At 30.8% G+C, this 11,354-nt stretch overlaps 1 long non-coding RNA gene across 2 annotated transcripts; it reads left to right on the top strand.

The window, feature by feature from the left end:
• Positions 1-4,891: 4,891 nt before the first annotated feature.
• On the top strand, positions 4,892-10,514 carry LOC135267882 (uncharacterized). Of its 2 annotated transcripts, none has more exons than XR_010336248.1 (5): positions 4,892-5,395; positions 5,452-6,187; positions 6,243-6,401; positions 6,458-6,937; positions 6,990-10,286. It is a non-coding gene; the product is annotated as an uncharacterized LOC135267882 (long non-coding RNA). The 2 variants fall into 2 exon arrangements; XR_010336249.1 differs by lacking the exon at positions 4,892-5,395 and adding an exon at positions 10,342-10,514 and having other exon boundaries at positions 5,897-6,187; positions 6,990-7,171.
• Positions 10,515-11,354: the final 840 nt, after the last annotated feature.

Raw genomic sequence — 11,354 nt, 5'->3', positions numbered from 1 at the left:
TATGATAAAAATTGATAACGATCATGATTAAAGTAAATATTACAATTTCCTAAGTATCGTACTAATTCTAGAGGTGGCTTTAGATTTCCATAACTATCAAAATAATCAACCTGTTTATTTGTTTTTCTATAACAAACCCAATGAGTTCCGGATCCTTTTTTAGAGTCCAAATTAATGATAGCACATTCTGTCTTATCAGGTTTCATATGAATTAATTCATCTCTCATAAAAACGCCTTTAAATTTGGGTAGTTTTAATAATTTAGCATATCTTCTTAAATCATTATCAGTTAGTGCCCTATTAGGCAGTTTTATTGGTAGTTTTTTGGAAATTTACGTAAATACAATCCATAACCTCGTGGTTGCTTTCGAAGATATAAACCACTTCCCGCCTTCCCGATAGCGATATCTTCCAGTACTTTATTATGACGTTTATTCTCATCTAATTTCTGTTTCGCTGCTTTAGCATCATTTACAGCTTTAGTTATAGCAGCAGCACCTCCGCCCATAGCCCCTAAGGCACTAAGTCCTCCAAAAATTAATGGTAACAATGGTAAAAATCCTCCTGTTTTTATAGGTATAATACGAGGAATTTTTATACGCTTACGACCTCCAGATTTTCTAACTGCTATACGAGCAGCTGATAATGCAGATTTTATATTATCATATCCCTTATTTTCTAAATTTGATAAAAGAGCTTTATGAAAAGGTTGTTGTTTTTTCTGTGTCCTCTTTCTAGATTTCTTTGTCTTCCTTTTCGATTTTTTCCTTTGGATTCCCATACCTAATTTCCTTTTGACTTTCATTGCGTTAGTTACAAACCAGGCACTTGCTTTTTCACCAAATGAAGCGTCTTTAGACTTAACACGTGACCATGCACTATCTTCTAAAATTCGATCCGCTTGATGTCTATCTTTTAAATCGTTGGAATTAGCGTAAGCTATATCGTGCGTTTTACAAAAGCTGTCAAGCTTGTTTATTCCAGGATCACCTCGTTCTAACCGTTTCTTAAGTTTTGTACCAGGTCCGCAATATTGATATCCTGGTAAATGTAATTCAAAAGGTAATTTATTGATTGCAGTATTTAATAGTCCTTCCCCTTTGAAAGACAACATTTAACTGAACTTTTTTCCCTATATAAACCTTCTTATAAATGTTTTTAATTTAGTATGAAAATGAAAGTGTTAAAGCAAAAATTACAATTACCTATCATAAATCATGATTATAATAATGTTGATAATAAACATAAAATGTCTCATCGACATGGTACACTTTTACCCGAATCAATACGTTGTATAATTTGTGGACCTTCTGGTGGAGGAAAAACTAACATATTATTGTCTTTATTGTTTGATCCCAACGGATTGAAATTTGAAAACATATATATTTATTGTAAATCATTATATCAACCGAAGTATAAACTGCTTAGTGATGTGCTACAAAAAATTAAAGGAATGGAATATAACCAGTATGAACATAATGAAGACGTGCTAGATCCAAAAGATGCAAAAAATAACTCTATTTTTATATTTGATGATGTCATAATGTGTAATCAAGCTAAGATAAGGGATTACTTTTGCATGGGCCGGCATAAAAATATTGATAGTTTCTATCTCTGTCAAACATATACAAAAATACCGAAACATTTAATTCGAGATAATGCAAATTTATTGGTAATATTAAAACAAGATCTGTTAAATTTAAAACATGTATATGAAGATCATGTTGGTGCTGATATGAAATTCGAACAATTCTGTGAAATATGTCAGGAATGTTGGAAAAACCAATATGGTTTTTTGGTTATATGTAAAGATAATGAATTAAATAAGGGTCGATATAGAAAAGGGTTTGATCATTTTATTCAAGTGTAGAGTGATATCTATTTGAGAACGTTTCCAGACCGGTTAATATCAGTTTCACAGCGGTTAGTATCGGTGCGATATCGGTTAATACCGGTTCCAAAGCGGTTAGTATCGGTTAGATACCGGTTAGAGACCGGTTAATATCGGTCTCAGACCGGTTAGTATCGGTGTGATATTGGTTAATACCGGTTCCAGAGCGGTTATTATCGGATAGAGACCGGTTAATATCGGTTTCAGACCGGTTAATGTCTGTTAAAAAGCAGTTCCTGATCGGTTTGAGATCGGTTAATATCAGTTTGAGACCCGTTATAATAGCAGTCGAATAAGAAGTTATATAAACAATAATTCTGATTTGTTCGGTTAGTTTATAACATTAAGCGGTAATGATGGGTACCAAACCAGATCAAAACCTTAAAAGACATATATTAAAAGCAGCTGATTCAATTCGAAAGAAGTATAAAGCCATAAAGTTAAACAGCAGTGAAGCGGATGAGTCAATTAAAAAGCTTTTTCAGCCTGTTATAAATCCTTTAGAAGAAATTTCAATAAAATTGGAGAAGCAATCTCCACCACCACAGCAACAACAACAAAAACAACACAAAAGACCAAAACATCATATTCAAAAGCAAAGGAAACAATTTCTTAAACTACCAAAAAAAGAAAAGATTAAACAAGAACTTGAACTACCAGTTGAAGAAACATATGAACCTAGTACATCACTGCGACAACCAGAAGAAATATATGAGTCATTACCAGAAATAAAAGAAGAAGATGAAGAAACCAAATCTGACACTATGGATGATTTAATTAATAGCAGACATATTTTAGATGAATTTTTAGAACAATATCCTCCAGTTGCGAGAAATGCAATAGAAGCAGTTTTAGAGAAAACCAGTGATCAGACATTTGGTCCTAGATATAATTCAAAAGAGAATAAACTATTTATGGGTAAACATGAATTAATAATCAGTCAAAATGGTGATTTAATTTTAGATAATGAATCATTTCCTGGTACTCCTGGTTTATACAGACTAATATTTTTTAAAAACCCTGAAGATAAATACACTCAAATTACAAAAGAGGATCGGTCAGCATACAAAAAAATACTTGAAATTTCTAATACACATAGAAAAAATAATGATCCCACAAAACAACTAAAAGGTCATAGAGGTGTAAAATATACTCAAATTGTGCAACCAATGTTTACTTCATTTCCTAAATCTCCGTTTATTGGTGAAGGATTATTCACTAATAAACGTGTAGAATATGTTTACTGGGATGACATAAATGAATTAGTGTCACGTCTAGCATTATTACATACAGCGACAAAAGCGGGTAACAATTCCCATCTGAATGAAATTTTATCAATAGAAGAAGAATTAAAGGAATGTGGTGTAATATATTAGGCTTAAGTTTTTTTCTGGTTAATCCTCAGTGTTGAAATGCCCATTGATCTATTCGGACGTAAAGTGTTATCAGCATCAAGTGCATTTTTTAAATCTACACCATCACCTTTTGTTTTCACTGCTGATGGTGACCTTGATTTAAAACATCATAGAATCTGTAACATTAATGATCCAACAGAAGACAAAGATTGTGCGAATAAGGTATATATTGATTTAGTAAGTAAACAAATATACCAAAAGATGGAAGGAGTAATAGCTGCTTTAACGGATTTAAATAATAATGTTCATAAAGCAGATGCTATATGGATGGATAAATTTAATCAGTTAAACTTAACCATGAATGTTAAGTACAAAATACTTGATGAAAAAATTGATAATATAATTGCTACAATTCCTCACACGATTGAATCAGAATTGCATAACAAACATTTAAGTATAAATTATGAAATCGATAACAAGTGGAAAAAATTTATGAATAATTCAAATGAGATAACCAGACGAATAAAAAAACTTGAAGAACGCTTTGAAGGAATCGATAGTATTAAGATAAAACCAGAAACCATTTCCAAACGTTCTAAAGCAGGTGATACAGATCAACTTGAAAATGTACCTATATCAAAGAAAAGGAAAGTAACAGATTCATATGAAAATAGTGAAAGATAGAACCCATGCCTCATAATAAAAACAAGTGTCCTCCAGGTCAAATGTCAGATCGTCATGGAAATTGTAGAGAAGTGTACCGTAAATAAGCAATGGTTCGACTAAAGCAAGTTAGTGATGTAAAGCAAAAATTGGTAAACGAGATATTTAAACCTGCACGCAGGAATTTTAAACGAAGACGTACTATAATTAAAGGATTGGATGATTTATGGCAAGTAGATTTAGCAGAAATGCAAAATTTATCTTATCATAATAATGGATTTAAATATATTTTAGTCGTAATCGACTGTTTTTCTAAATTTTTATGGACCAGACCACTGAAATCGAAATCAGCTAATGAGGTTAGCAGAGCTATGGAATCAATACTGAAGAATGAAAAAGAACGAATACCAAAGAATTTACAGTCAGATCAAGGAAAGGAATTTTATAATACCACTTTTCAGGATTTGATGAGACGTTATAATATTAATCACTATAGTACGTACAGCGTTAAAAAAGCAGCAATTGCTGAACGAGTTATACGTACTTTAAAATCCAAAATTTATCGATATTTTACGTTATTTGCGACACATAAATGGATAAATAAATTGCAAGAGATAACCAAAAATTATAATACTACAATACATCGAACAACAGGAAGGAAACCCACAGAGATAAACGCTTCGAATCAAGGAGACATAACAGCATATGATCATCTAAAGATTGTTGATAAAAACAGAAAAAAATTTAAAGTCGGAGATTTCGTAAGAATTAGCAAAGAAAAGATGTTATTTGAAAAAGGATATACACCCAATTGGTCAACGGAAATTTTTAAAATCAGTAAGATTAATCTAACCAATCCTGTAACATTTCTGCTAGAAGATAAAGAAGGTCAACCAATCAAAGGAGCTTTTTATATTTGGGAATTATCAAAAACTCAATATCCTGACGTCTATTTAGTTGAGAAAGTGATTCGACGTAAAGGAACTTAATTATTTGTGAAATGGTTAGGTTTACCAGATAATCAGAATAGTTGGATTGAAATGAAAGATATTACCTAATAAATAAGAAATATATATACGATATAATTATTTAACGTCTAATTTAGTTCCATTTAAGATGGCAACGAGTGTAGAACCTGTTATAAAAAAAGTGCTGCATTTTGAAAAAACCATAAGCGATATTCGATTACTAATGAAACTGGAACTACTGAAATTAGGACCGTGCCAGTTGATGGATATATTTCATAAATTACCGGAAACATATCAACAAGATCATGATATAAAGCTGAATCTACCATGTTTACAACATTATTATAACAGTTTTGACGAAGATCAGTTTGATGGTCCTCCTTCATCAATAAATAATTGTGTTTCGTGTATTTTAGATGATACAGGAAGCCAACAACAACAACAACAACAACAACAACAACAACAACAACCCACTGCGTTTCAAGTGTAATGCCTCTTTTGAACTCATCACTCATCTTGTTTGTTACTCTTATACAAAATGTGTTGTACGTGCAAAAACCGTTAGATGTTGTAGATATGTACATCGTCTTCACTAGTGAAAGTCCTAACAACACAAGATGGTCTCCTCTCTGGAAAAGTTTATTTTTCAACGATGTTGATTACCAATGGAAGAAGATGAATCTGGGTTATTTGAGCAATACTGCAATAGAAATATTTAAATATGAAAATGTTTCTATAGCAAACTCTGTAATATATTTTAAATTAAGACTAGTTTTTACCAATAGTAATTATATTGATACTGACTGGAAGAGACTTATACTTAATGATCATGATGTAGTTTCAATAAAAAATTGTTTTAATCATGTTCCTACCTTTTTAGCAATGTTTGGAATTGTTTGTACATGTTGGATCGTTTTTATGATGTTCATAGCGTTAGGTTTGGCTTAAAAACTGCAATTAAAAATTTATTTAGGTGTATGACTTTGTTAGTTTAAGTATGTAGTTTGTTTTATGTCTAATAAAAAATAATATTCATTCTGATTATTTTTGTTATCATATTTCCTGTCTAACGTTTTTTTCCTTAAAAACGTTAAATTTTTATCAGTTATATTTTGAATTTTTTGAATTTTTACGTAAGGAACCACAATATCCGGTTGCAAAGTTTATGGAATATAAAATCATATCGCATCAATGATTAATTCATTTCTACTTCGACTGTCCGTGTATGAAAGTAATCATGTTCAAGTGCTCTCAATGCGATAACAAGTTTACTCGCAAAGATGCTTTAACACGTCATGTAAAAAAACATAGTAAGTAAATACATTTTACGTTATAGAAATTGTTTTAATTAAGAGCATTTTTAAGGTGATAAATTATCTAAACTCACTTGCACCGGATGTAAAACGTCATTTACGAGATTTGATAACTATAGGCGTCATATTACAAATTCATCATTGTGTTCAATGGATTCGGATGATATGACTCCTAAAAAAGCCCGCCTGACAACTAGAACACCTTTACAAGGTATTTTTGTAAATATTCTTTATATTATTATTATTATAACTTGTTTTTGTTTTTAGAAGTTACTACTAACGCTCCATCATGTTCATTTCATCAATTTTGTGAAATATGCAATAGTCACTACAGAGGATCCAGATTAAACCATTTACGTTCTTTAAAACATAAAAGTGTCATCTCCGCCAAAATTAATGATGATGATGATTTCGTTGAAGAATATCAAGTTGCCTTCAAATCAAGAATTACCTCATACCGATTGAAAAATTCACAACTAGATGACTTGGAAGTGTGCAATTTTTTTGAAAGAAATCAAGATAAACTTATCACTTTAATAACTAGAAAACTGAGAGAATTTAACCAACTTAAAATTAATTTCGAACTTTTTGCTAAATATATTTTACCTTCTAAAGACATTATCGAAATCAAATCATTCAACACTAAAAATATCATCATTTCAATATCGACAAATATTAAGGTAGAACTGGAAGAAATATGTGGCGTCATAAAAAACAAAATGAGTGAATTCTTGGAAAAAGATAGTGGTAAGTAATATCAATTTTATTTATAAACATATTATTGTATTAAATTTTTTAGGTTGGATTTTAATGGAAATTTTGTTTTTGGAACTTAATATCAACAAATTCAATCCACTACGTGCATCAACATATATACCATTACCGAAGGACATAGCGAAGCGGAGAGCGGTTATCAATATTCATAATGATGATAATGAATGTTTCAAATGGTCTGTTTTGGCACACCTTCATTCAACTGAAGTAAATGTTAATCGACATCGAGTTGATGCTTATCGTGAGTTTGAAGAGGAATTAGATTTTACAGATATTTCATTTCCGGTTAAATTAACTGATATTTTTAAATTTGAAGCACTTAATAATATTAGTGTAAATGTCTATGGAACAGAGCAGCGTTTTGATCATGAAAAAGGTAAATGGGTATCAGATATTATAGGTCCCTTTTATTTAACTTCTAAGAAACGAGACATTCATGTAAATTTATTACTTATCGTAGACGATGAAAGAATGATCAAACATTACTGTCTGATAAGCAACATTTCTCGATTAATAAGTTCACAACTTTCCAAACATAATCATGCTAAATTTATATGTAACGGTTGTCTATTATTTTTTTCGAGTGAACAAAAATTAGTTAAACATCGTAAGTATGCTTGTAATGAAGTTGTCACTACATTACCAACTTCTGATCTGATTATAAATAAATTTGGTAAAGAAGTGCCTGGTAATGAATTAACATTTCAAAATTTTGATAAATCTCTTAAAGTTCCTTTTGTATTTTATTTCGATTTTGAATCTATTTTAAAACCTTTACGCAATGATAATTCAGCCGATAATATCCGTACAATTGTTACACATTTACATGAACCATATAGTTTCGGATATTACATAAAATGTGCATATAATGATAATTTATCAATTTATCGGACTTATCGAGGAAAAGATGCTCCTAAAATTTTTGTGAAATGGTTGCAAGATGATGTAAATAGACTTTATCACGATCACCTCAAACATATCGTACCACTTGAAATGACTCCGTTAGATGAATTGGTTTTTCAAATATCTACCCATTGTCATTTATGTAAAGAACCTTTCAAAACAGATTACGGAAGTCTAAATTGTGATAGAGTTCGTAATCATTGTCACTTAACAGGTGAATTTTTAGGACCTGCACATTCTATTTGTAATTTAAATTATAAGATTCCAAAATATATCCCTGTTTTTTGTCATAATTTAACTAATTATGATAGTCATTTATTTATTAAAGCTTTAGCAACAGAAAAGACCATCATTAATTGCATTGCTCAAACTAAAGAAAAGTATATTACATTTTCAAAAAAAATTTTAGTTGATAAGGTCATGAACACGACTACAAATACAGTTGACAATATTTTTATAACGCTTAGATTCGTAGATTCGTTCCGTTTCCTTTCTTTTTCATTAGATAAATTATCTCAGACTTTAACTTCTAATGAATGTCTAACCATTCGGAAACACTTTCCGGACGATAACCAATTTAATTTGATAAGACAAAAAGGTGTTTTTCCATATTCATATTTGGATTGTTTTAATAAGTTAGATGATACCAGTTTACCATTGATTCAACAATTTTATGATAATCTTAATAAAACTGATATCAGTGAACATGATTATGAGCGAGCACAGGAAGTCTGGAATCTATTTGATTGCAAAACGTTAGGTGATTATTCCGACATTTATTTAAAGTCTGATGTTTTGTTACTAACAGACATTTTTGAAAATTTCAGAAAGGTTTGTCTCAAAATTTATGAACTAGATCCAGCTCATTACTTAACAGCACCTTCATTAGGCTGGGATGCTATGTTAAAAATGACTGGAATTAAATTCGAATTGTTAACTGATATAGACATGGTACATTTCTTTCGAAAATCTATTAGAGGAGGACTTTGTCAATGTTCAAAACGTAAAGCAGTAGCAAATAATAAGTTTTTATCAAATCATGATCCTTCTAAACCAACTTCTTTTATAATGTACCTTGATGCAACCAACTTGTATGGAGCAGCAATGTCTGAATATTTACCTTATAGCGGTTTTCGATGGGAAGATCCTAATGAATTCAATGATAACCTAATTCTCAATTTGACAGATAACGCTGATGTAGGTTATATATTCGAAGTTGATTTAGAATATCCTTCTGAATTACATAATCTTCACAACGATTTACCATTTTGTCCTGAAAAATTTATTCCTCCCTCTAGTAAAACTGAGAAACTTTGCGCAACCTTGAACAATAAAGTACACTATGTTTTACATTATCGAAATTTAAGACAAGCTATACAAGGTGGTTTAAAATTAATTAATATTCACCGTGTTTTAAGTTTTAATCAATCACCATGGTTGAAAACATATATTGATTTAAATACAGAAATGCGTAACAAATCAAAAAACGCGTTAGAAAAAGATGTATTTAAATTAATGAATAATTCAGTTTTTGGTAAAACCATGGAATCAATTGATAAAAGAGTAAACGTGAAATTGGTAACATCATGGAATAATATAGGTAGAAAACCAGGTGCTGAAAGTTTAATTGCACGACCAAATTTTAAAAATTCATCTATCTTTACACCAAATTTTGTAGCTATTCAATTAGAGAACGAAAAAGTTTTCTACAATAAACCTCTGTATGTAGGTTTTACTATTCTAGATATCAGTAAAACTATTATGTATGATTTTTATTATAATTTCATAAAACTTAAATACGGTAACAATGCAACGCTTTTGTATACCGATACTGATAGTTTAGTAATTGAAATTTTTTGTGAAAATATTTATGATGATATTAAATCTAATATAGAGCGTTTTGATACTTCAAATTATAAAGCAGAAAATATTCATGGAATACCTGTATCGTCTTCTGTCATCGGGAAGATGAAAGATGAATATAAAGGACGTGTAATATCAGAATTTTTAGGAACAGGTGCTAAAGCATATTGTGTGGATGTTGAAGGTGAATTATCTAAAAAAGCTAAGGGTATTAAACACAATGTAATTACAAGTGAATTACATAAAATTGACTACCAAAACGCAGTTACTGTTCCAAACACTGAAATTATTAAAGAAATGAATATCTTTCGTTCGAAGCTTCATAACATTTACACAGAATTAAAGAAAAAAATTGCTTTATCTTTCAAAGATGATAAACGTTACATCTTAAACAATTCTGAAGGTAGAACATTATCTTGGGGTCATAAAAATATTCTTCCTCAAACTCAGGAATAATATTTAATTTGTATTGTAGTTATTGTATTATAATGTTTATGTATTATAATATGTATGTATGTATGTACTTATATTTAGATGTAATAAACAATTAAAGTAATTTATTGTTTTTATTATTATCCATTAACCAAATAGCTTATGTGAATTTGTTTCAGGTTTCCAAAATAGACAGCACTATCCACTCTACCTACCTGAGGTTCGACTCCCCATGGAAGGAACAACAACAACAACAACTTTTTTTGCATTATATTTTAAACAAATAACAAAATAAACTTGGTGCGCAACAGACAAGTTAGGCAAACAACATTACAAAAATAAAAAACTACATATACTAGGTTTTTTTTCCTTATCGATAAAATAATGACTTTCCTTTATTAGTTATTAGTGACAAGCGCGATGATTTTCTAATATTTTGCTTAACTCAATACAGCATGTATTGTATATATACTTCATGTATTCACAATTGCACATTTCAAAAATCATATATTCAAAATTTCACAACCCCAAAAACCAAAAATTTCACAACCCCAAAAAGCTACTACTACTACTACTACTTGTTTTCTTGGTTGCATATTCGCAAACGGGCGGGGGGTGTGTTTAAAAAAAAAAATGGAGGCCAGCGCCATCTTTGATTGACGGCTGCGCTGACGGCAGCGCCATCTAGCGAAAAGTTTGCAGACCGTGGCGCCATCTAACGTGAGAATTTAGGCGGAATTTGTGACGACATCGGCGCTACCAACATTACACCCAATATTAATTTTTAAATAAATTAAAATTTTGGCGCCATTTTTTTTAACAAACAAACATGGCCGACTAATTTCAAATATTAATTTTGAAATAATTTAAATTTGGCGCCAATTTACCATTAAACAAAAATGACCGCCGCCGACTTTCAAACTTCCAAGATGGCGACGATTATTATTATTATTATTATTATTATACTACATAAATATATTTGCATCATCACAAATGGCGTCAGTCGGCCGCAGGCCGGCTGACCAGCTGGTCGCAGGCCAGCGAGCTGCGATTACGCGCTTGCGTCTGCGGCTGACTGACACAATTTTCACACATGCGCAGTAGAGGGAGGTGGAGGTGGTTTTTGAACCGGCTATCTCTATCTACTCTAGTTCCAGATCAACCTTCAAAGGAAGAATTCCTAATAGCGTAA

Source organism: Tribolium castaneum, unplaced genomic scaffold (assembly GCF_031307605.1).
Source record: "Tribolium castaneum strain GA2 unplaced genomic scaffold, icTriCast1.1 ptg000115l, whole genome shotgun sequence".
NCBI classification, from domain to species: Eukaryota; Metazoa; Arthropoda; class Insecta; order Coleoptera; family Tenebrionidae; genus Tribolium; species Tribolium castaneum.
This window is presented reverse-complemented; position numbering and strand designations above follow the sequence as displayed.